This window comes from Mirounga angustirostris, unplaced genomic scaffold, assembly GCF_029215605.1.
Source record: "Mirounga angustirostris isolate CCGP_5_RB_7025 unplaced genomic scaffold, mMirAng1.0.hap1 SCAF_4, whole genome shotgun sequence".
NCBI classification, from domain to species: Eukaryota; Metazoa; Chordata; class Mammalia; order Carnivora; family Phocidae; genus Mirounga; species Mirounga angustirostris.
In genome coordinates this window covers 170,083,079-170,109,395 of record NW_026991712.1, presented here as the reverse complement: position 1 = coordinate 170,109,395, position 26,317 = coordinate 170,083,079, and the positions used below count along the sequence as shown (strand labels likewise).

The 26,317-nt window shown below is 51.6% G+C and overlaps 2 long non-coding RNA genes across 2 annotated transcripts; one reads left to right on the top strand and one right to left on the bottom strand.

The window, feature by feature from the left end:
* Positions 1-7,055: 7,055 nt before the first annotated feature.
* On the bottom strand, positions 7,056-10,507 carry LOC135364210 (uncharacterized). The gene is made up of 3 exons (XR_010411043.1): positions 9,853-10,507; positions 9,559-9,681; positions 7,056-7,186 (listed from the first exon to the last, which is right to left on the bottom strand). It is a non-coding gene; the product is annotated as an uncharacterized LOC135364210 (long non-coding RNA).
* Positions 10,508-15,189: 4,682 nt separating this feature from the next.
* Positions 15,190-20,912, top strand: LOC123859906 (uncharacterized). Its single transcript, XR_006794616.3, has 3 exons — positions 15,190-15,804; positions 15,894-16,150; positions 17,155-20,912. It is a non-coding gene; the product is annotated as an uncharacterized LOC123859906 (long non-coding RNA).
* Positions 20,913-26,317: the final 5,405 nt, after the last annotated feature.

Below are 26,317 nucleotides of genomic sequence, written 5' to 3'. Positions count from 1 at the left end.
ATTCTGTCCTGGCTCCCCTACCCCTGCAATTCCCTTGTCTCTTCTCCCTCTTACCCTGTCGTGGCGGGGCTCCTCGGGAGCTGGCACCAGACCCCAGGGCTCGGGTGTCTCGGTCACACCATGGCCTCGGCATGTCCCAAACCCACTACCACGTCTCTCCCCAAGCCAGGGGCCAAACCGGAAAGAAAGCTGGGAGTCCCCCTAGACCTGTCCCTTTCTCTTCCCTCCACATTCTAGCCTGGTCATCTAGTAGTTAGTGAGTGCTTACTGCCTACTAGGCTGAGTAGCACCCACAGTTGGGGCTGAGCAAGGTGGGTTCCTGGACATACATAAACCACCCCTGAAGTTCCCTCAAATATGGGGCATGGGGAAGAGTTTTTAGGAGGTCTAAATTTTCTACAGTTAAGCTGGGGTCAGAAGAGCCCCTCTAGGGGGTCATATGAAGGAGCCGCTCATGGATGCTAGGGGCACCCCCCAGACCCCCTTCAGGACTGGGGTACTCATTCCCCCAGAAGCTACCTAGTACACGATTATGTCCCCTCTCTGGGGCAGTCTCTATTCAGTGACCGGTCACTGGGGAGGCTCAAGGCCTGGCTTCTTTGCCTCAGTTTGGGCCAGCTCCGAAGGGCCCTCCGAGCTCCCGCGCTCCTCAGGGGACAGGCTGGGCCTCTGTCGTGGCCGCACATAGGCCACCATCTGCTGCTTTCCTCACCTTACAGGAGTCGTGACTGCAAGCAGCCCCCGGTAAGCCTCCCGCACAAAAATCTCGTCTCCGTGTCTGCCTCAAGGAACCTGAGCCCAGATGTGACGGCCCCTGAGACAGCCATCCAGCCATGGGCGAGGCTCCGCCTGGCGCCCCCCCCCCCCCAAGATTCCCCACGGTCGGACTTCCTGCCTCCCCTCTCCATCTCCAGAGCCACCACCTGAGGCCTAGTGTCATCTCATGTCCGAATCACCAAAGATTCCCAGTGGGTTCTCCCCCCGCAGGGCAGCCAGAGGGTCTCTGGGAAACTCAGAGCTGACCCGGCCACTCTATGGTGTCAAGTTCCCCCAGGCTGCCCGTCGTTTCTAGGACAAGGGAGCTCCCGACACCAGTGGCCCCGCTCCCCTCCCACCGCCTCCCCTCACTCTGCCATCGGCCGGCTGCCCCGCGTGCTGGGACGCTGCGGCCTCTTGGCTTTCACACGAACTCTTCCCTCTGCCCGAGTGCTCTCATCCACACTGCAGATTTCCACTCAGAAGGCCCCTTCCCAGGGACAAGGCCCCTTTCTCCAGGGAGAGCCCGTGACTGCTCAGCAGGAAGGTTCGAAGGCTTGGCCCCCTGCCTCAGTTTGGATTAATGCTGAAGGGCTGTCCCCGCTCCCCAGGGAACCATTTCTGACACCCTGCCACCGATTAGATGAGGCCTCCTGTTCCCTCATCTGTCAGACTCCCTGTGCTTTCCGTTTGAAGCCTTTACTCCACTTCGTAATTGTCTTTGCTCTTTGGCTCAGTACCAGGCCTGAGCTAGATGGGGAGACAGGCAATACAACACGTATAATAGGAGGTGGTGACCGTGACCGTGACACTGCTCCAGGAGAAAGTGAAGGACAAAGGATAGAAAGAGGGAAGATGCTATGTGTTCCGAGAGCTGTGTGAAGTGAGAGGAAGTCACAGAAACGTGTGGGTGTGGAACATTCCAGGCAGAGGGAACAGCAAGTACCAGGGGCCCCGGGGCCAGTGAATGTGAGAACAAGGGGGCCAGTATGTCCAGAATGGAAACAACGAGGGCTGGAGCTACAGGAGCTGAGGCAGCAGAGGTAAGAGGACGCCGGTCACGCAGGGCCTTGTAAGGCACAGGAAAGAGTCTGGATTTTATTCCGAGTGGGAAGCTGATGGGAGGCAGAGGGAGAGCGTTTAGGAGGCTCTCGGTGGGAGAACTGTCTGCAGAGGGGAAGCGGGAGGCCTCATTCGCATCCTGACGAGAGATGGTGCTGGCGTGGGCTGGCGAGAAGGGGGTGGACACGGGATGGAGAAGGTAGAGAGCTGATGCCCCTTTGGGTTGCCTCACATGAATGAGGGAGAGAGATATCACAAGGATAACACCTGTGCATTGAAAACCTGGTTTTTAGGTGACTATTTGATTACTTCTAATCTTTTTTGTCCAGGAGAACAGGGACTTTGTCTGGTCTGTTTTGCTCACTGCAATTAGCCTAGAATCCAGTACACTGTAGATGCTTCATGAATGTTTGTTGAATGACTGAATGATAGAGATATGGCATTTGCCGGGACTTGAACCCTGGTCTTTTGACTCCAGGCCTGGTACCTTTGCTCTCACACTAGGTTTTTGGTGAGGATCAAAGAGATAGGAGTTGTGCAAGGGCTTTGCAAGTCGTGAAACAGCCCACAAGCTGGGGGCTCTGGGGTCATCACCCAACAGTAGCTCAACAGACTCAACTCGGAGCCCAGCACAGCCTCCAGCCTGTTCTGCCCACAAGGTGGGAGTGCTGCTAAGCCAGGGTAGCACAGCCTCCCCTGGGGAGCAGCCCTGCCCCTACTCACAGCCCAGCCCCTGGAGCCCACACTCGGGACAGCTGTGCCCAGGCTGATGCCCATGGGAGGGACCAGCGTGCTCTGCCCTTCAGACCCCGGGGGCCTGAGCCGGTCCCCCACCCCTCAGGAGATGCGAAGCAGAGGTGAGGAAAACACAAGCCTCCACACGAGCTCGCTCCCTTTCCTGGCAGCTCCCGCACGCCTCGCTCCAGGGAGGATCCTTCGGCAGAGCCCTCCTTCCCCTGGGCCAGCTTGGGTGGGAGAAGGAGTCAGCTGGGTGTGCTGGCCCCCTGGTTCCTTCACCCCACCTCGTTGGTGCCCCAGGCAGGTGCCTGCCCTGTCCTGAGGTTCAGGGTCTCCACCGAGGCAACGGGAGTAGGTTATCCTTGACCACTGCTGCGCGGTTGGGTTGAGATTGCACCAGGGCCCCTGTGATTCTCTCTCCTGGCCCCTACGATTCTCCCCTCGCTCTTGACCCAGTTCCTACCCATCCGCTCATTCGTGTTTGAGCTACTGATGCCAGCAACCTGGGTGCCCGGACAGGGCCCGCCTCACTCACCAGGAGATGCCCAGGACCCAGCCCTGGGCCGGTTTATACAGGAGGCGCTCGGGAAATGCTGGGTGAATGGATGAAAGCGCTTCATAAACTACGAAGCAGGAGTGATGGGAAAGGTTGGGCTGTGACAGCATAGTAACTGCTGTCTCCACAGGCAGAGGAAGCCGCTCAGCAGGAGGCCACCAGCGCGGGGCTGTGGCTGGGTGGGGTGTAAGCTGAGCGGCCTCCCCCACCCACCCCACTTCTAAACCCAGCACCTGGCTCGACTGAAAATAACAGTAATAACAGCCTTTTCATACACGCGACCTCACTGAATCCGCAAACAAGATCATGAGGTGAGTACTATCATTAGTCCCATTGTAAAGATTTGGAAACCGAGGCTCAGGGAGTTTAAGGAATTTACCCAAGGTAAACAAATGGGGGGGGGGAGGTGGTTGGGATTCAAACCCTGGTCTGTCCGAGGTCAGGTCCACCAGAGGGTGAGCCCTAGCACCCTCCTGCTCCTCTCCTCACCTTTAAACTTCGAAGCCTTCCCCATCCCCATCTTGCCTCCTCCAGACTCTGCTCTGTCCTCAGTCACTCTCAGAGCCTCTGTTTGTCCGTCTGTAAAATGGACATGCTAATCCCTGCCCATTTTGTAGTGAAGGTCCGTGAGGATGGGGACGCTTTCTGTCAAATGTCAAGGGCTGGGCAAGTTGGAGCAGAGGTAGTGGGAGACCCTGCAGGAACCCGTCCGAGACCCCCCTGAGGGGGCAGATGAGCAGGTGTCTGTCTCTCAGCCCTGCGTTCTGGCTGGGCACAGCGGGTGAGTGAGTATGAGTGTGTGTAGGTGAGGGTGTGGGTGAGTGTGACAGTAGACTTGCCTTTGGGGAACTCTTGGAGGGCAAGAACCCCCCCCCACTTCCAATTGAAGGCTTCCAGTTGATTAAATAAAAAAGTAGAAAGAGCTGCATAATACATGGTATATTTTAAATGTTTACATTTAACAAATGAATGCTTTTAACACGCCAAATACAATGCAATATAATTGTGCTATTCACAAGATAATTACAGGATTTATAGAAAATATAAATTCATAGTGCACTGTGGGAGGTGTGGCTGGGGAATGAGACACAAGTTTAGAGTTGTCTGATGAGCGGCTCTGGGCTTCTCTCCCATCGTGTACCTCTGTTGCTACACGTTATACCCACTTGGCCATCCCAGTGGCTTATAAGGCCCTCCTCCATCTGGCCCCCACCGCTCCCCACTCAGCCCCCTCTCTGGCTTCTTTACTGCTCCTTCAACCGCAGCAGGCACAATGTTGCCTCAGGGCATTTGCACTTGCTTCCCCCTCTGCCGGGAACCCTCTTCTCTCAGAGATCCTCACGCTTACTCCCACACCGCATCTTCTGGTCTCTATTTGAAGGTCTCTTCTCTGGAGGTTCTCCTGCACCATCCTATTTAAAATTGCAAACCATCCCCACAGTCCCTATTCCCCTTCCTGTTTTTGTCTTTCCCCCTAAAAGAGATTTTCAACGCCACACACCACACTGGCTTACTATCTGCTGCATCACCAGGGCTTCCACCAGCTTCAACATAGAACGTACTTACTTCTTGGTTCCACCAAGAGTCTCTATCCAGTGCCCTCTCTGCGAGGCCCACCCCAGTTCCCCAACCCCGTGCCCTTGCATTCATTACAGGGCGGATCTGCCGTCTTGTGGGGTTGGTGCTGGGACCCAGGGATCTCCTGGTGTGCCATCTCTGAGGTGCTGATTGAAACCAGATGGAGCTGTGGTCCCCTCCAGTCTCAAGCTGCGTCCTGGTGGCCTTCCGGGGGGGGGGGTACTGCCAGCTAGGGAAGCCCATGCCCCTGGAAGCCCATGTCCCTGAAGGGCATCTAGGGTGGTGGGGCAACCGGCTAGGGAGACCTCAGTTTCCCTTTGGTATGCCAGGCCCTGTGTCTTTTTATCCTCATCTCATTCCCATTTTGTGGAGGAGGAGTCTTGAGGCAGTCGAAGGAGGGATTTGTTTGCAGTGGCTCGCTGGCTGAATTCCCGGCAGACCTCCCTTCCTCCCTCGATGTTCCTCCTTGAGGCTTAGAGCTCGAAGTGCCCGCCACGCAGATTCTCCTGTCGGTGGCCTCTACCTGCAGTGCCTTTCCCCTTCCTTCCTTTACAGGTCTCAGCTCCGCAGGCGTTGACCTTAGGGCCTCAGGGCAGGGCGAGGTTAGGAGCCTCCTCTGGGCTCCGGAAGCTCTGTGCTCCTCTCTGGGAAAGCCTGAGGGAGGGTGGGGTGTGTGTGTGTGTGTGTGCGTGTGTGTGGCGGGGAGGGGGTTAGGAACCACCTCTGCCCTTTACCAAACTGCCTTCCTCACTAGACTGTCAGTGCCTTGAGGGCAGGGACTAGTTTGTGGGGTTTATTTTGCTTTAGTGATTTTTTTTTTTTTAGTTGTTTGGGGTTTGTGTGTGTGTGTGTGTGTGTGTTTGTTTTTGTTTTTTAAGAAATCTTGTATTCATTCACTGATTTGTTCGGTCATTCACAAACGTTTATGGAGCACCCATTCTGAGATCAATTCTGAGCTCTAGAGACACGGCAGCAAAGAAAACAGTCTATAGGTCCCTGCTCTCAGGAACCCCACAGTCTTGGTGGGAGATCAACACTTAACAAGGCAATCAGGCCGGACAGACGGTGATGCGCGCCCTGGAGGGGATTCACGAGGACTGAGAGGATGACTGGCAAGCCCGGCGCCCCGTGTTGAGTCCAGCACAGAGTAGGCACCAAAAACATATTTGAATTAGAACTAAAGAGCCCCAAATCCGATTGTCTGTTAAGCAGCAGGACCAAGTGCCTCACCGCCCCTCACCGCCCCTCTCCTGTGTAGAGAGGAGCTCTTCTGGTCCACCTCCTTAGCTGCATGGCCTTGGGGGAAACTCCTTCACCTCTCTGTGCCTCGGTTTCCTCATCTGTAAAATGGTTCTAAGTATTACCTGGCCTTTAAGATTGTTCCAAGAGTTAAATGTGCTACAGGCCTGAAAGAGGTTGAACACTGAGCCTGGAATATATTCAGGGAGAAGATGAGGATGAAGAGGATGGAGGCCAAGAAAGTTGGGGGAGGGTTGGCCTGGCTCCCCTCCCTCTTGGATCTCTGGGCTCTGCTCCGACTGAATGGGCAGTTTCAGGAATGGCCACGAGATGGCGCCAGAACCCCAGTTATTCAGGAGTCTGATTTCTCAGCAGATGAAGCCTCTTAGGGAAGTAGGGGCGGGAGTGGCAGGTGCGTTCTGTGCTGCGGGATGGGCTGGGGCTGGGGCTGGGACTTTGGGCCACTTGAAATCCAGCCTCTTCCAGTCATTCTCTTCCTTCAGCTTTTCTCCTGGGTTTCCTGTCCGTGTTCAGGGATCCAGCCCTCCCTTTCCCCTCAATCCCCCCAACATTGGAGTCCAAGGCTTCTGCTGAGTAGGTCCTGGGCTTCTTATCTGCTCGATGCAGGCACCCTGGCCCCTCAAACCATCACCCCTTCCCCTTCTCATTCATGAACCAGGTAGGGGTACTTAACTGGACACTTCCCGGGGGCCTTGGAGGGTGGAGAGCCGGAGGAAACGACGCTGTTCCTGTTCATAGTATCCTGGGAGAGGGGAGGTGGCAGTAGAAACTGAAAGAGGGAAATGGAAAACATGCAGCAGTTCCTTCTCATCAGCACGTAGGAAATAGCCTCATTTCACACAACTGAGGCTCACATGAATACTAGGCCACATGAATGCATTGCCCTTCCCATGCACCAGGCTCCTTCGCCAGCAGTGAGGTGTGGTCCAAACTGAGTATATTCATAAATTCACTCAACAGCATCGACTGAGCTCTGCAGATCCAGCAAGAATCAGACCTGGCCCCTGCCCTCGGGAGCTGGCAGCCTGGAGGGAGACGCGGGTAGAGAAGTACGCAAGGGCAGCTTGTCCTCGAAGTCCGTGATGGGCACCGTGGCGACCCGGAGGCTGCGGTTGTGGGTGCAACCTGAACAGATTGGGGGGCAGGGGGGATGGAAGGTGTGAGAGACTTTGTAGATTCCGTGGGGACCAACGAGCTGCACAAATATCATTTCAAAAAGGTAAAATCACGTCCCTCCTACAATCAAAACAAGGGAACGCATGTCAACGATTTTCTTTAGCTCATTCACTGACAAGGAACCAGCAAAATGTTAACACGAGCTCCAACGAGGATTCCACTGCAGGCATTTACATTCTCTACCGGACAAAACTTGTTTGTGTTATGAACAGGACTCATTTGCTTGCGATGGGCAGGAATCATTTCCATGATTATCTATTTTCTACAAATTGCCTCTGTCCCTACGGAGTTATAAAGTCAATCAAATAATCAATAGTGCACAACCCTAAAGAATCAGATGATCATCAGAGGACATGGAGCCAACCCCCAGACCTCCTCAGAAAGGACACCCAGGAATCCCTCATGCCTTTTCCAAGGCTTTGATATGCTTTTTTTCTGACCCTCGGAAGGATCAGGATAAATTCGGTAGCGGCCGTTCCTGAGGGAGCGGGTCATCTGGAGAGAGGTTGGTCTCAGCCTTCCATACCCGGGGCACCCAGGTGAAGACGTCCCAGTCTGGCGGGAGGTGGCCACGGTCAGCGCCCACCAGCAGGTGGCGCCGAGGCAAATTCTCAGTAGCGCCGGAGGGAGCTGTGGGGCTGGGACGTCAGGGGCAGCTCCCAATTTTCCACCCTTGCTGGTCTCCAGCAGTCACGTTTCACGATTTCAGAATTTCAGAGGGCCGTCCCCACCTAGGGTTGTTGGTTTAGTCATTCACTGACTCAGGAATTTTTTCATTCAATAAACGTGCCCAGGCCCACAAGTCCTGTTGCTGAGATTCTCCAGACAGAAACATGTATCAAAGAATCAGTCCTTGTCTTTGCTTGTCTGACTTTGCTGCCAGGATTTGGGGCCAACTGAAATTCCGAAATCTCACTCCACCCCACTCGTGCCCTGCCTACCAGCGTGCTCACCCCCACCCGCCCCCGGAAAATTCACCTCATCGGAGGTTGAATAAAAGGCTTTACTTCTATAATCTCCTTTTTTTAAAAGATTTTATTTATTTATTTGAGACAGAGAGAATGAGAGACAGAGAGCATGAGGAGGAGGAGGAGGGTCAGAGGGAGAAGCAGACTCCCCGCCGAGCAGGGAGCCCGATGCGGGACTCGATCCCGGGACTCCAGGACCATGACCTGAGCCGAAGGCAGTCGCTTAACCAACTGAGCCACCCAGGCGCCCCTATAATCTCCTTTTAAGATCTTATTATTCCCATTTTCCAATGAGAGAGCGGACGCCTCCTCTTCTGGAGCCGTTCTGGCTGTGGGGGAAGGCTGTGCCTCCAACCCTCAAAGCCCAAGGATGGCTGAGATGCCTCCCCAGACCTCACCATTTCCCTGATCTTCCTATACTGACACTCACAGAGGCCCGCAGCATAAAAGGCACCTCCCCAGCCCTTCCCCTGGGTCTCAAAATTTCTGCAGGATACAGTGGGAATGACTATAAACTCAGTGCCACCCAATTCAGCAGACAAGGAACTCTGGGGTGACCTCACTTCCCTCCTCGGCTGAGGCCCCTGCTGTGATAGAGAGGCAGCCAGCCCCAGGTGGAGATAGGCAGGCAGGGTCCTGAAGGCCATGGGGTGGTGAATGAGGTCTGCGCTGGGGCAAAAGAGCCCGGGTGGGGCTGCAGCGTGGGGCCACCGGTGAGGGGCATCTGTCCCCCCGGGGACTGGACAGCAGTTTCCCCAGGGGGTCCTACCCTAGCTCCTTGGCCCATCCCTGTATGTTAGGTCCAGGATTGTGGAAGAAAACCTTCCTCCCACCGTGGGTGGGGAGTGAGTTAGGGTAGGGGTCCCCGCACCATGACCACGACACCAGCAGGACAGAGGTCACCAAAGGCTGTTGTCAGGATCCTCAGGAGTTTCCTGAATGAAAATCTTGGAGAGAAAAGAGTGGGACTATTTGAAAGTGGATCCTGGGGGGAAAGGCCCTGGTGTCTGAGCACCTTGGGCCTGCAGGCAGTGAGATGTGGTGGGCGTGAAGTAGAGATGGGTGGGGGGAAGCAGGAGGAGAATGAGAAGGCAGGAAAGGGGGGGAAGACTCAGGAACATAACCTTGAGTCTCCCCTTCTTTCCGGGGAAGCATGCAGCCTGACTCAGCATTCCAGGAAGGCGGCTTGGATCAATGGTCTGGACTTCCTTGCTCTAACAAATCAGGACATCCCTGAGTCGTTCCTTCAGGTAGATCCCTGGGTGTTTTGTGAAGGCAATATTTCATTTCCCCAGACACGCTCTGAGAAACTGTCGGAACTTCTGGTTTGGGGAAGGCTGTGCAGGTGAAAATGGGCCCTCTCAGTGGTCTAGACCAGATTGTCTGGTTTCTTCTGCCACCAAGAAAAACTAACCAGGATGGCCTCTGTTGGGCTGGTAGACATTCCAGGATCCTTGGACTCACCTCAGGAGAAGAAAAGGTGGACCTCTCACTAGCCTTAGGAGGGGCACTCAGCAGTCCCGGTATTTTCTGTCAGAGGAATTGTAAACTTAATTTGTCCATCATGATGATGAAGCAGGATATACCCTGAAAGGACACAGGCATTAGCAGCTGTTTCCAATGGTTTGGGCTCCTTCCCTCAATTGCCAAAGGAGCGCCCCCTTCCTCTTCTCCCTGATATAGAAGTTAGGGGAATCCGCATGCCTGCCTTTGGTGCCTGAGGTCCCACTGAAGCAAGTTTGGGCCACACAGTCTTACCTTGTAGTCTCCTTTGTGACTGCTTTCTGAAAATGTTCCATGCCAGCACATTCTCATCCCCAGTTATTAGTTATCTATTGCTAGGCCACAGAGGACCCCAAACTTAGCAGCTGAAAATAATAGACATTTCTTCTCTCACAGCTCCTGTGGATCAGAAATCTCAGGGCAGCTCAGCTGGGGGTTCTGACTCAGGATGTCTCATGAGGTTGTGGTCAACATGTCCGTTGGGATTACAGTCACTTGGAGGCTGGACTAGGAGGTGGCTCACTCACGCTGATGGTTGGCAGGTGACCTCAGTTTCTTATCTCACAGGCCTCTCTGTAGGGCTGTTTGTGTGTCCTCACAACACGGTGGCTGGTTTCCCCAGAGTAAGTGACCCAGGAGAGAAGGCTGAAGCTGTGATGTCATTTACAACAGAGCCTCAAGAATCATATGCCGTCTCTCCTGCCATATCCTACTGGTCACCCCCAGGTCAGCCCTATTTAACATGGGAAGAGATTACCCAAGGACCTGACCGCCAGGGCGTCGATTGCTGGGGGCTATTGTGGCTGCCACACCAGACTTCAGATACATTTTCTTTTTCTTTTTAAATTTATTTATTTATTTGACAGAGACAGAGACAGCGAGAGCAGGAACACAAGCAGGGGGAGTGGGCGAGGGAGAAGCAGACTCCCCGCGGAGCAGGGAGCCCGATATGGGACTCGATCCCAGAACCCTGGGATCATGACCTGAGCCGAAGGCAGACGCTTAACTGACCGAGCCACCCAGGTGTCCCCAGATACATTTTTAGAAACAGGAACCAAAGGGCACCTGGGTGGCTCAGATGGTTAAGCGTCTGCCTTCGGCTCAGGTCATGATCTCGGGGTCCTGGGATCGAGTCCCGCATCGGGCTTCCTGCTCCTTGGGAGCCTGCTTCTCCCTCTGCCTCTCTCTCTCTCTCTCTCTCTCTCTCTGTCTCTCATGAATAAATAAATAAAATCTTAAAAAAAAAAAAAAAGAAACAGGAACCATATTCACTGAAGTTTCCTTGTCTCCCAGAATTATTTAAGTGATCTTAAGCGTCTCTTTCATCCCCTGGTGGGCTCTGTCTGAAGAGGGAAGAGGGTGATGCCCAGTGCAGGCCCCCGCCAACCTCCCATTGGCTTCCTCCTGCGTCCCTCACCGATCTTCTGTCCGCATCTCAGCAGCGAGTTTTCGCTGCGACGCAAAGCGTCTTTCCCAGGCTTCCACGGCTCTTTCAACACGATGCCTTTGGCATCTTGTGGTTTCTTTAGGAAACTGACCAGACGGGCCCGATTCTTAGGGACAGCCCAGTTTGGAATCAGAGGGACCACCTCAGACACACTAGCTCTGACCCCATCTCCCTCTACTAGCCTGTAGTAGCCAGGGCACTTTTGGAGGCCAGGGACGGAAGCCGACTCAGCTGAAAGTGGAATTTAGTAGAAGGATGCCAGGGTGTGTCACAAGGTCAGGGAAGCTGAAGAGCCAGGATCCAGGAAAGGCAGGGACCAGGCCATCCTGTCCCTCAACAGCAGGGTTTTGTGGGCTGTCGCTGTGGAACACAGCCATCAACGGACACATCATCAAAGACCCTTACCAGTCCAATTTCCTAGCACAAAAAATTGATTAATTCAGCTGGAGTCAGGTGCCCACCCCAGTCCAACCAGCAGTGGCCGGGGAACGGGGTGGGATCCCTGCCACGGCAGGTTTTGATGAGAATGGGTCCTGGGGGGGTAATATTGCTGAGGCCCGAGACCCACGAGGAGATAAAAATTCAGGGCAGAGGTCTGTTCTATGCAGAAACAAAGTATCTGAAAAATTAGAAAGCTCCCAAATCACATAGGATCCCTTTCCCCTTTCTGGAATCTTCCTGGGACTCTGACAGCCATTCACTTATTCAAGAACCTTTTCTCTTGCTTATTCTTCCCCTCTGAATATCCTGCCTAGAAGCTGGCACCAGCTTATGAGCTTTAAATTCACTTCAAAATGTGGTTCAAAGACCACCTACTTCAGAATCACCTGGGAAGCTTGTTAAAAATCCAGTTTCTGGGGATTGGGCCTCAGAATCTGTATTTAAACCCACTCCACAGGCGATCCTAATACGCAGCAAAGGGTGAGAAGCACCACCTTCGAGTGCTTGGGAGGTAGCCTCATCCCAGCTCCCCACAGCCCCATTCCCTGGCCATCTCCTTGATCTTGTCGGGCACTCTCCAGTGACCCTCTTGTCCCTCTCAGCAGCATGGGCCCGCAGGACACACACCTCTTATTCTGACCCTATTCCTGACACCATCTTTTCTAGGTTTTTTTTCTACCTTCATTTTCCTTCTGATTCTTTCCAATACTCATTTTAAATTTTATTTTGTCATTTAAAAATCTTTTGTATTTACATAAACAACCTGAAACCCTTTTCTGGAGGTAGGTGATAAATAACCAAATAAAGGAATGAATTTTAATTGTCCCAGTTCCTAGGGGGTTATTAGTCCCTGTGCAGATGGGCCTAATGAACACTGTACTAGGATTTCTAATTACCCATAATGAGCTTCCAAAATTCATGGGGCACAATAGGGTGAGGTTGATTGTTATCCAAATGGCCCAATGAATCAAGCCTCCTAGTTTCTGCACCCTTGTGTAGGCCCCTCCCACAGGGATGCTGAGCTTGGCCACGTGAATTGCTTTGGCCAGTGAAGTATCAGCAACCAAGAGAAAAACAGGGGCCTGATGAGTGCTTGTGCTTTGAGCCTTTCTCAGAATGCTCATGGAAACACCATGTGAGGAAACCTAGCCTGGACTATCTTCTTTGGGGATGGAGGGGGAGTCTAGCCATCCGCAGTGTCCCAGCTGAACCCAGCCCTGTCCATTCCTCCAACTGAATGCAGTTGCAGAAGGAAGCCCTGGAAAAATCAGCAGAAGAATGCAGCCAGCCTACAGAACCATAAGAAATAATAAATCATTGTTTTAAGTCCTATTACATACTGGGTGGTTAATTATGCAGCAACAGCTAACTGATACATAGAGTCATAGTTAGAGTCACAGAACAATGTTTCTGTGCTTCTGTTTCCACTTGATATTCTGGAGCCTCGTGTAGATATGCTATAGTGAAGCAATCCAAAACTACAGTGGCTTAAATAAGATTGTTTATTTTTCTTGTATATAAGAGGTCAGAAATAGGTGGTTCCAGGCTGGGGGGGCAACTCTGTCCACCTTCAGAATGGCTCTTCCATTTCTGGATCCAAGGTGATTGCTCCAGCTCTTGCTATCTTCCCACCAGCAAGAAGAGATAAGAATGAGGGAGAGCATGCCCAATCCTTTTAAGGGCAAAACCCAAAAGGAGCACCCATCACCTCTATTCATATTCCTTTGGCTAGAACCTGGGCATATGGCCTCCCCTAGTTGCAAAGGAGCCTGGGAAATGTAGTTTCTAGCCAAGTAGCATGTACCCAGTTAAAATATGGCAGTTCTTCTTATTAAAGAAAGAAGGAGAAACAAAATATTTGAGAATAACTAGCAGTCAATGCCCATGGTCTGCCTCCAAGGTGAATATTCTCATCAATACGTATGAGTGTCTCTCAGACCAAGTGGTTTTATTTCTCATTCTAAATCAATAATGGGCATCCAGCTTTTATATATGAATTGGCTAGGATGCTTTATGCTGCAAGTAACAACACTCAACTAAAATTTGCCTGAAGAGTTGGGGATTTTATTCTCTTAAGAGGTCTTGAGGTAAGCCAATTTGAATTAATACCCTTCCTTCTCTCTGCCCTCCCATCTTCCGTGTCAGGGTCCCTCCTTCATGGCTGAAAGATGGTACCATAGCTCCAAGCATCATATCCACAGATGACAAAAATAGTAATAATAGCTCTCATGTATCGAGTGCTCACCACGTGTCTGAACTATGCAGACATTTTAGGTGTGCTCACTCACTTGATCTTCACAACAACCCTATGAGGAAGGTGCCATTCCGACTGTCATTTTGCAGAGGAGGAAGACGGGGTAACTCATTCAGGACCGCACAGCTCATTAGATGCAAAGTCCTGCTTTTACCCCGACTCTGGAGCCCCCCCCCCCCCCTTTTATCGACTAGGCCCCTCTGCTGCAGACAGCAGCCCAGGAAAAGGAAAGCTGGGGCAGGGCTTGCCTTCAAAGGGCGAGCTCTGCTTTTATTAGAGAGGGAAATCCTTCCCAGAAGCCCCCAGCCCACCTCCCCTTGTGTCTCATTGGCCAGAACAGGGTCACGTATGTACCGACCCAGTCACGGCAGAGGGGAGTGGGGACACATGCGGACCAGTCCTCATCCCCTGGAGGTGGGCGCACCGCCCTCACACCTGAACAAAAGGGGCTTCTTTTAGGGAGGAAGCAGGGGGCAAACCCGGGCGGAAGCCAGGCTTAGCTGGAGGCTCCCAGCTTGAAATAAGGTTGGCTCAGACCCCATCCCTCACCCTCCACACGACTTCTGCAAAGTCTCAGGCTTCAATTGTGTGGCTCTGCCTTCCTGCTGCTGCTGAATTCTGGCAGCTGTTCCCTTTATTTCTGCCCTGGAATTGACGCAAACATAGGATGCAGCCCATTTCTTCTCCCAAGAAACCAGGAATACCAGGCTGCTCTGTGAGCCGAATTTCACAGAAGATGTGTCAGTTTGAGGAAGTTGTTGCGCTGCTCAGCACACGACTGAAAGTGGCACTGGGACATTCCTGTTCTTAAAAGGCTGTGGCCACCAGGCATCCCCCCCTCCTCCCTCCCCCCCACCCCCGCCCCCACCCCTCCCAGCCGCCAGCCCCTCAGCCCCTTATCTTCCACCCGGCCGCCTGCACAGCTCCTGCCACCACGATGCCCCAGGGGCTCCCAATCCTCACGTGACACCCAGCAGTGGGGGCACTTGGGCCTCCCAGCCCCGCCTTCTCCCCCCCACTGGCTACCAGGCTGTCTCTGCCGGACCAGACCCAAAAAGAGGCCTCAGAACAAAGGGGCCTTTTATTTAATGAAGCAGGATTTACTCTCTTGAGAAGGAAGCTGTGGTTATAAATAACAATGGTCCCCTTCTGGACTCCTCCAGGTGCATCGGAAATTCAAATTTCAGAATAAGCTGACAGCCAAGAGAGTCCTCCCCGTGTCAGGACCTGCCTAAACACCCTCAAAGTTCACAGTGAAGGACACAGCCACTTTTCCAGAACCTGGGGAGGTAAAATCAAGCTGCATTAGAAAGACACTGTCCTTCTAGAGTTTTCTAAAACGCTGTCCTTCAAACCGATGCCTCTGGAGGCCTTCACAGGTTCCTCTGCCTGGCTCGCAGGTTCTCTGCCTCTGAGGCTCAAAAGCTTCAGAGACTCCTTTCAGGAGCCTGTTGTGGGTGGTTTTGAGAGCTGAAGGAGAAGAGGGGGAGATCCCCTGTCATACTTTTGCAGAAGTCCCAGCATCCCCCCCACCGGTGTTCCTAGAATCATCTCAGGACCAGGATAGCTCAGAAGGGAAACCCAGTCCCCACTCCAGCTCATGAGGAGGCAGGCAGAGTCCCACCCTAGCCCCCATGCACCCCCACCCAAACTCCCAGGGATGGACCCAGACCCAAGCCTTGTCTGTTGCCTGTCCACCCTCAGGGTTCGCTAAGATGAGAAGTACCCCTTTTCCCCAGCAGGGGGGCTCAGCCTCATTGTCCTCCCTCACACTATCCCACAAGCTGACTCTTCTGCCCTGGGCCCTCTGTGCAGGGGTGGGGGTGGGGGGTTGGCCACAGGCCTGACAGAGGGGAATTGGGGTGGAGGGAGCTGCTCGTTCTGGTTGCCTCAGAGGCAGCTGGGGTGGGGGGGGTGGATGTAGGAGAGGAGGAAGGGACAGGAGCTGGCTGGCCCTGCATGGAGTAAAGGACCCGTGAGAACACAGAAACCCGGGGTCAGGTGGCGCGGGGCTTTTAGGAACAGAATGTCTCTTGAGCTACTTTCCGTGGTGTGCTTGTCATCAGTAAGTCATACAACAGCCTGTACCCACGACGGCTCCGGGAGCCGGGGAAAATATTCTCATCCCTTTTCTCTCATTTGGGTCAATTCCAGGGTAGAAATAAAGGCAACGGCTGCAAGAAATCAGCAGAAGCAGGACAGTGGCCATGAGAACATCCGCCCTGAGGACCCGCAGGAATCTCCAGGAGGCCTTTGCACGGCCATGGCCACAGGGTTGACACATACCTGTCTCAGTCTCCAGGGGCCGAGACGGCAGGTGGACACTGGGTTACATCTGGGGGCCCACACGATCCTTCTCTGTGCTGAGATTCTCCAAGTGTGGTCCCCGGACCAGCAGCATCTGGAAACTGGTGAGAATGCAAATTCCTGACCCCCCCTCTGGCCTACCTCATCAAGCCTGGGGGGTGGGGCCCAGAAATCTGAGTTTTAACTAACGCTCCGGCTGATTCTGACGCACCTGGAGTTTGAGAAGCGGTCAAAGCTACCGGAAGCCCGATTTCATTCAGGCGTTCTGTAACCAGGGCGTTCTCATTCCTCTCTGCCAGTTAGTCTTTGAGGGGCAGGTGTGGGACCCCGTTCTGCTCGATGAGACAGAAGGGGGCTCTGGAAAAACCACCATCCCTCATAAAACCAGAAAGACATCTGAGAAAGCTTGCTCTGCCCTTTCGATTTTGGATGCTGTCAGAGGCCATGTAGAGGGGGTACTTAGGGCTTAAAAGTGGGGGCTCTGCAGTCAGGCTGTGGGCGTGTGTGTCCTTGGGTAGACGGCAAAGGGAAGAAAGGAGAAAATTATAATAGTAATAGTTACTGCCATTTACCAACGGCTTTCCACAGGCCAGGCGCTGTCCTAAGCACGTAGCACATTTCACCTCATTAACAGTTCTAGGACACAGATTTCATTGTGCCCATTTTATAGATGAAGAAACAGAGGCACAGAGAAGTTTAAATAACTTGGAGGGACGCCTGGGTGGCTCGGTTGGTTTAGCGGCTGCCTTCGGCCCAGGTCATGATCCCAGGGTCCTGGGATGGAGTCCCGTATCAGGCTCCTTGCTCAGCAGGGAGCCTGCTTCTCCCTCTCTCTCCCTCTGCTAGTGCTCTCTCTGTCAAATAAATAAGATTTTTAATAAATAAATAAATAAATAAATAAATAAATAAATAAATAAATAAATAATTTATATTCAGGATTCAGACTCAGGCCACCAGGTCTCGGCATTGGAGATCTTGGCCTTTGGCTAAGTGCAACAAGAAGCTTTTGAAAGATTGTAAGCAGGGGTGGCGGTTCTGATTTGCCTTTTAAAAATCACGGAAAAGAAAAAAAAAGTCACAGAAACACTTTGTTCATAAAATTCTCCAGGTGGCCGAGGATGAGCTGGAGGCACTTGCCCACCTGCTCCTCAGCCTCTTTCTCTTGTCTCTGAAACTCCGCCCCCACCGTGAGGAAAGCTGGAGGCTCAAGTGACTGTTTGGGACCAGGCTGACTCAGAGGCTGATGGGGCTGGGAGGACCACAGATCCCTCTGGGGAAGAAAACAAACAGCACCCAGATCACCATGATGCTCGTTAAAAAGAAGAATAGAAAGATGATCTTTGGAGAGTGGGATTGTAGGTGACTTTTTTTTTAATCTGAATTTTTACACTTTCTACCAGTTGATAATGTATCACTTCCTATTTAAAAGGAAGTTTTATTTTTATTATGTATAAAAAGAAGGAAGAGGGGCCAGAACTCCGTCCTCTCCAGCTGGTTGGCTTCCACTGGTACCGATTTTAGCCAAAATAGTCATAATGATGGCTGGACCCTGGGAGACTGTTGATAGCGTGCTGGCCCCTTTCTCGGTGCTTTATATGACGTGAATTAACTCATTTAATCCTTACTAGCCTGGCCAAGGTCAGGAAGCAGAGGAGTGTCAAGCTGGAGTCCAGCCTCTCAACTCTGTACTATGTTGCTTTTCTAGAAATTGTTTCCAGGTGCCCTGTGGACGAAAGGCCTGTCCTTCGCTCCCTCGCTCCACAGTAAAAACGGCCTCTGTTCTGTGCTGTGCAGGATCACTCAGGTCGGGGGCTGGGGAGCCGGGGGAGGAGACAGAGAAGATGGTCAGGAGCATCCAGCAGTGGTTCGAATCCTCAGAAGCCCACACAGAACTCATTCTTGCAGGGGTCTGTCCACAGAACCAGCAGCCTCGCCCCCAAGCTCCTGGGGCATCCGTGATCCGTGTGAGTAGAGAAGGGTGGCTCTTCCAGGCTGTAGACATCTGAGCATTATGATGAAAAATTTGTGACTTCAAATTTTTCTGCCACATACATACCAGGTGTGACACCTTTGGCAAGTACCCTCCCTTTGTGAGGCTCGGTGCCTTCTCTGGTAAAATGAACATCTATACCAGAAAAGGCATGATATTAGTAAAGCTCTTAGCACAGTGCCTGGCACATGGTGAACACTTATTCAAATGACGGTTATTATTTTTCAACAAGCATTTCCTGAGCATCTTCTTTGTGCCCAGCACTGTGCCCACAGCAAATTTCCCTGGAGGTGCTGGAGCCCAGCAATTGCTCCAGGTTCCAAATACCTGCAGACAAAACACTTCAGCAGAAAGAAGAAGCCAGGGGCGCCTGGGTGGCTCAGTCGTTAAGCGTCTGCCTTCGGCTCAGGTCATGATCCCAGGGTCCTGGGATCGAGCCCCGCATCGGGCTCCCTGCTCAGCGGGAAGCCTGCTTCTCCCTCTCCCACTCCCCCTGCTTGTATTCCCTCTCTCACTGTGTCTCTCTCTGTCAAATAAATAAATAAAATCTTTAAAAAAAAAAAAAAAGAAAGAAAGAAGAAGCCAGAGCTAGAAACCCTTAACATGTCCACAGAGCACAAGATGGGGTTTGAGCAGAACTTTAGTCTTAGGGGGCACCCCGGCTGACATGTAGTTTAGAGACGTCAAGAAGACATGTACACTTTCTTCCTGGCTGGCAGAGGTCTGAATTTTCAAGGTTTTGGGGGGTGATGTACCCCGGTCTGGGGAGAAGGAGGGTGTGGTAAGTTGTGTCTGGTCTCAGCTAAGCACATATGGTTCTCCTATTCCCTTTTGCTGGCACTGAACTCACTCAGAGTCAGTCAGGGAGTAAGCAGGCAAGGCTAATCTCTCAATCCGTGTGGTTTGGGGGTGGGTGTGTGACAACCAAGGAGTAGTAGGACCTACCTCACAGGATTGTTGGAAGAATTCAACTCATGGTTACATGAGAAGTGCTTAGAATGGTGAAAGGCATTCAGTACGTATACAATTGATGTTAGCTGATTTTATCTTTCACTTCCACCACCCTCTCCCTCTGTTTCAGCTCCTTTGGACACTCTTTCTGTGCCTTAAACCACCATTTACCAACACTCAAATAAATATCTACATTTTCTCTCCTCCCTTCTAGCACACCTAGCCTTATGACCAGTGGAACAACTTTCAGGAACTACCCTTAAGTGGAAAGATTGTGCCTTTCTCCTCCTCTTTCCTGCTAGATGAAACATAGGCATGATGGCTGGAGCTGGAGCAGCCATTTTGGACCATCAGGCAAAAGCCAAATGTGGAGGATTTTGGAGCAAAAATCTAGGTCCTTAATGATTGTGGTACCACCATACCATCTTGGACTTACATTTCCAGACATTCACATGACAAAAGTTTAAGTAAACTTCTGTCTTATTTAGACCCCCTTTTTAATTTTTTTTAAAGATTTTATTTATTTTTTTAAGTAAAGTCTACAGTCTACACCCAACTAGGCTTGAACTCATGACCCCGAGATCAAGGGTCGCACCAGCCAAGTTCCCCAAGACCCCTGTTATTTTGGATATCCATCACTCCTAACTGAAGTGATTCCAAACTCACACAGGAACAGAACTGGGATTTGGATCCAGGCTTGCCTGACCCCGAGGCACTCCACAAATATAGATGGCAGAATACCTGAATCAGAATCATAGGGTGGGGAGCTTGGGTAGAATACAGGGTTCCAAGTCCCACTTCAGTCCTGCTGATTTAGGCTCTCTAGAGTTGGGGCCTGGGCAATTCTATTTTAAGCAAGCTGCTCACCCAGAGGCTTCTGACATACGCTCAAGTGGGAACACAGCCTATCATTCTCCTTCTTCTTGCAAGTCTTAAGAAAATCAGGAGTCCATTCTGAACCTTTGGGTGGAAGTAAAGGCAGGTAGAACTCAGGGGCCTAACACAACAGGGAGGAGGGGGCTTGAGAGGAGGGGTCAAGAGTCTGGCCTTCCGGGAATCCGCATCCCCCCCGCCCCCCGAGGCAGATGGTGTGCAGGTCTCTCCCTGGAAGCAGCTGTGTCCCCTAGGGTCTTGGATGGTGGTGGGGGGGGGAGGCCAGCTGCTCTTACACATGGCAGTTGCTCCAAAGCTGGAGTCCTCTGAAATCCGAGTGTCTATGGCATATTGAGAGCTCTCATGGAGCCTGGGACAAGCCCCAGGAGGCAAATCTCAGCTCAGGAGCCAGGATTTTAGTGCAAAGCGGTGCCCTCTTTGGCAAGCCACTATTCTCCTTCTGAGAAACAGCTCAGGCCTTTCATAAGCTGTTGGGGCCCAGGGGGAGACTGAAAGCCTGACACGAGGCACCTGGGGACCATGTGATGAGAGCTGAGTGCTGTCTGACCTTGCCACAAAGTCAGGTGCGCCCAGCAGCATCTGTCGTCAAGGGGAGAAGGCACACATGGGAGAAGGGCTGGGCCCAGGCACGTCCTGAAGCCTGGGCGAGCCGCTGAGCAGGCATCTCATTCCGCAGGGTCCCTTCCCGGGCTTCCAGCCACCCCTCCCTTCCCTCACACCTCAGCCGCAGGTCCCACGACCAGTTGCCCAAAGATCGAACGCTCGCTTGAGCCCGGGCCAAGCAGAGAGCTCGGGGGACCCGGGCAGCAATACTCAGTGAAGGCTGGGGCTCACAGGCAGAGTGCCAGTGGGCATGGGGTCCCTGTGTGAGGCTGAAGACACCAGGGGCAGAGGGACCCTGTTCCCCTGCCATGTTCTCCCTTTCCAAAGGCGAATATGAGAATGACCTTGGGGGCGATGGAGTGAGGGGAATGAACGCTAAGCAATGGGTACTTAAGTGTCAGCTATCTGGGAAAGTGATGGCCTGGAAGCTGGGGGATGGGTGGGGGGGCGGGCGGGGGGTGGAGGGGGAGCCTGTGCCCCCCCTCACCCTCATCCCACAGGAGGTTGAGTTCGGGCACAGCCCCTCCGTCAGGGACAGGGAGCCAGTGGTCCCGGCTTGCTAGTTGCCAGGCAACCCAGGATGAGCCTTCGAGGTCATTTCTCAGACAATTCTGAGCTCTCTCCACAGCCTGTTAACAGATGGTTCCGCAAGCAACCGGCCCCAGCCAGAAATCGATTGCTGCGGCACTGTTGCCTGTTGCCGGCAACGCCAGGGACGGGAAGCCCTTCCAGAACTCCCAGTACTACATCTTGTTGTCCATTTGGCATGGACGGAGAAGCGGCCCGAGGTCAGGCTCTGTGTCAGCTCTGGGTGGTGGCCAGGGGTTGGGCCCGGTGGGCAGGGCCTTGGAAGGAGAGACATCGGAGGATGGGCCATGAGGAGGTCCTCTGGGGTCAGAACAGGCCCAGGTGGCGAGAGAGCGCTTGTCCCGAGTGACTGTCCTCCAAAGAACTCCCCTTGAAAGGAAGCTCTTAGGGGCGCCTGGGTGGCTCAGTCGGTTAAGCACCTGCCTTCGGCTCAGGTCATGAGCCCGGGGTCCTGGGATCGAGTCCCACATCGGGCTTCCGGCTTAGCGGAGAGTCTGCTTCTCCCTCTGACCCTCTCCCCTCTCATGCTGTTTCTCACTCTTCTCTCTCTCAAATAAATAAATAAATAAATAAATAAAATCTTAAAAAAAAAAAAAAGGAAGGAAGGAAGCTCTTAATCCCATCTTCCCTTCTCTGTTTTTGGGACTTGAACAAATTCAAGATCTCTCACCCTCAGCTGGGCCTTACCTTTGATACTGCTAATTGCAATGAGACTTATATTTTAGGACAAGAGCTACAGACCATTCACGGGCTTTTCCCTGTCCCATTATTCTGATCTAGGATAATGCTGAGCAACATTTGCCTATTATCCCCTGGGGACGGAACTGGGCAGAGCTGGGTCGTGACTCCTCCCCATTTGAGGAGTCACGACCCAGCTTCAGAGGTGACATCCCGGCATGACTTTCTTCCCTTATTCGAAGCACAAAGAGCTTCAACTTTCTAATAGAAATGTTAAACAGCAAGCCAGCATTTTTTTTTTTCCAGGACAAGGACAAATTCCCGTAAGAATTTTGCAAACATCACATGTTCTTTTCCCCTTGATGCAATATGTATAATTTATCTTCTGCTATAACTTGCTTAAAGTCACAGTTTGTTAATCCCATCTGCTTCCCAAGAGGAGGACAAACTGTTAAACGGCGATGTCCTGAGTTCTGCGTCTCCCATGAGCCACAGCTGGTCAAGAACCTAGTCGATGGAGGGACAGCAGTTTGCCCACTGGCAGCAGATCCTTATTGCAGGACTGGGTTTGCTGTCTCACCCTCCTCTGCCCTCTCTGCACCTCCATTCACAAACTCACTGAATGCCCCTCGCTGACATTATCCAACACAGCTTGTCTCCCACGAAGAAGTTCATGTTTCTGTGAGGACCAAAGACGTGCACCAATAGGCCAGTGCCCGGGGGATGCAGTGGTCTTTCCTTGTGCCCATCACCCGGGAATAGGTGGCCGTAAAGCATGGTGGAAGTTTCTACTGCTGTGGCGTGAGCTGAGAGACACCACCTTGTGGGGCCCGCCGGTCTGCAGGTTGTGGAGTATGCGCTGAGTTAGTAACAACTCGGGATGCTAGCTCTCCTGGAGTCAGATATGTGGGGCTGGGAGCCAGTTGGGGGAGGTCGGAGTGGTCCATATTTAGTACCCAGGGGAAGAACCGGGTCTATCAGGAGATGCACAAGTGGGGGCACCTTGGTGGCTTAGTGGGTTAAGCAGCAGGCTCTTGGTTTTGGCTCAGGTCATGATCTCAGGGTCCTGGGATCAGCCCTGCGTCGTCATGCCTGGGGCTCCGCGCTCAGTGGGGAGTCTGCTTGGAGATTTTTCTCTCTCTCTCCCTCTGTCCCTCCCCCTGCTCGTGCGTGTGCTCTTTCTCAAATAAATAAATAAATCTTTTTTTTTTTTAAAGATTTTATTTATTTGGGAGAGAGACAGAGAGCACAAGCTGGGGGGAGAAGCAGAGGGAGAAAGAGAAGCAGACTCCCTGCTGAGCAGGGAGCCCGATGCGAGACTCGATCCAGGGACTCCAGGATCATGACCTGAGGCGAAGGCAGACGTTTAACCAACTGAGCCACCCGGGTGCCCCTAAATAAATAAATCTTAAAAAAAAAAAAGAGAGAGAGATGCAAAAGTGATTCCTCTGAAGTGGAAGCTGAGACTGTCACCGGCCACTGAGAAAAGGATCATAAAGTGGGTTTTGGTGTTGGCTAGGGGGTTATCCTTGACTATGAAAAGGAGATGGAGGCCGCTATTAAACAGAGATAGGGAGGAATGTGGAGAGGGCCCGAGGTGGGGTGGGGCCATCTGGGGCACCGCCTTCCTCCAGACCCAGCGGTAAAGTAAGTGGAGGATTTTCACCCTCCTTGGGTGAGTTATGAATGGATCGTCCAGCTTCGGTGCTGGCTATGGGCAAAAGGAAGGTGAAGCAGGTAGAGCCAGAGAGAAACCCTGCCCTTAGAGGACCAGTAGGATCAGAAGCCTGTTGGTGGGTCCTCTGGAGGGTGGTGGGGGCTAGACTGGGACACTTAGAGTAACCCCTGACCCTGAGTCCTCCCAGCCTTCCCTCCCTCCCTCTCCAGTCCCTGGGGCCAGCTCTCTTCCTGGAGGGAAGGACAGCGGCCACTGGCCCTCGAGAATAGTTTGGTCTGGGTTTCTCCCTCCCCACAACACCTTTTGGAAGCGGTCCGTAGGGTCCATAGCAGTAGATCAGAGTTTGGGTCTGGCGTGACTTGTATATAACTTAAGTTGCTAAGTTTGTCATAATCGTTACATAGCACTAGATTACTAGTTATGGAACTATTCAGGTATCTTTTTTTTTTCATTCAGTTTTGGAAAGTTTTCTAGAAATTTGTCCATATTGCCTAAATTTTCAAATATATTGGCTTAAAGTTTGTCATAATATCTGCTTTCTGTTTAGAAAAACTTGATTGTGAAATACAACTCATGTACAGGGGCGCCTGGGTGGCTCAGTCATTAAGCGTCTGCCTTCGGCTCAGGTCATGATCCCGGGGTCCTGGCATCAGGACTTCCCTGCTCAGCGGGAAGCCTGCTTCTCCCTCTCCCACTCCCCCTGCTTGTGTTCCCTCTCTCGCTGTGTCTCTCTCTGTCAAATAAATAAATAAAATCTTAAAAAAAAAAAAGAAACAACTCATGTACAGAAAGGTGCACAAAATGTAATTGCAGGATATAACGTATAGTTATAAAGCAAACATCCATGTAATCACCACCCAAGTCAAGAAATTAAGTATTGCCAGCCCCACCAGAATCCACAAGCACCCCTTTTCAATCACATCCCCTCCTTTCCTCTCAAGGGTAATCATTCCTGCATTTTTATGGTAACCTCTGGCTAGTGTTATAGTTGTATCGTTCTTTATAGTTTATCCATCCATATGGGATACAGTTTGGACTTTTTCTTTTTTTTAAGATTTTATTTATTTATTTGACAGAGAGAGACACAGTGAGAGAGGGAACACAAGCAGGGGGAGTGGGAGAGGGAGAAGCAGGCTCCCTGCCGAGCAGGGAGCCCGAGGCGGGACTTGATCCCAGGACCCTGGGATCATGACCTGAGCCGAAGGCAGACGCTTAACGACTGAGCCACCCAGGCGTCCTTGGACTTTTTCTTTTTTTGATCTTTCCGTAGATGGAATAATTCCCTGCGTATCTTTTCTGTTTTGCTTCTTTTGCTCAGCATTAGGTTTATAACATTAATCTATGTTGTTTGAGGTTTTAGTTTGTTTATTTTCATTGCTGTTTAGTATTCCATGGTGGAATTATAACAACATTTATTTATCCACTTTACTCTTGATAGGCATTTTGATTGTTTTTAGTTCGGGGCTACATAAATCATTCTTCTCTGAACATTTTTGCGCATGTCTCCTGGGATACAGTGCATGCACTTCTTAGGGCATTTTCCCAGTAGTCATGTTGCTGGGTCACAGGGTATGAGTGTTTACACCACTGTACTGGAAAATGCCACACTTTCCCCAAAGTAGTGAGGCTAACATTCACCAACTCTGTGAGAGTTCCTGTTGCACCATATCCTTGTCACTCTTGGTCTTGCCAGATTTTTAAATTTTACCCAACAGCCTTGCATACGGTATTTCGTTATAGTTTTTGCACTTTCCTGATTTTTTTAATGCAGTTAAGGACTTTTCCATACATTTATTGGCCATTTGGATTTCCTTTTTTTGGTGAAGTGTATATTGAATTTCTTTGCCCATGTTTCTATTGGGCAGGTTTGTCTTCTTGTTAATTTTTGGAGTTCTTTAGATATTCCAGATAAGATTCCATTAGCTGTTGTATATGTTCAAGTATTACTCCATTGCATGGCTTGTCTTTTTATTATCTTTATGGAATTTCTAAATTTTTACATAATTAAATGTATCTATCTTTTCCTTTATGGTCACTCACAGTAGCTTGTTCCCTTGCTTGTGTGGTTAACAGTGCACATTAAAAAAAAGATTTTATTGGGGCGCCTGGGTGGCTCAGTTGGTTAAGCGACTGCCTTCGGCTCAGGTCATGATCCTGGAGTCCTTGGATCGAGTCCCGCATCGGGTTCCCTGCTCGGCAGGGAGTCTGCTTCTCCCTCTGACCCTCCTCCCTCTCATGCTCTCTGTCTCTCATTCTCTCTGTCTCAAATAAATAAATAAAATCTTTAAAAAAAAAAAAGATTTTATTTATTTATTTGAGAAGGAGAGAAAATGAGCAGGGAGAGAGGGGCAGAAGGAGAGGGAGGAGCAGGCTCCCCACTGAGTGCGGAGCCTGACCATGATTCCGGGCAACATGCGGGGCTGGATCCAAGGACCCCGAGATCATGACCTGAGCCGAAGTCAGATGCTTAACTAAGCCATCCAGGCACCCCAACAGTTCACATTTTTTAAAAACATAATTTGTTGAAATTCTTGAGGCTTAGGATGATGGTGCATTCCTCCAGAGGGCATTTGCATTTGCTTCTAGCAGGTGCTAGGGGCTTTAGAAGCTCAGGATCATTTTAAACTAAATTTACAGTCTGAATATTTGTAGACTGCAGTAGGTGATGTGAATTCGGCATGCAGTTCTGCATAAGGTACAGCTCCAGGATGCAGCTCCTCGGGGATGGGATTTTCCTCTCCTGCTCTTTGTGACCCTGTGGCGGGCTCCTTGCAGTCCCCTGGGGGTACAGGAGCAGTTTCTTCTGGTTCATGCTTGCACTGAGAGTGTGGCCCTTTGGGGTCTCGTATAAGATTCTCGTTCTTGGTTAGATCCTGGGTTTTGTGAGAC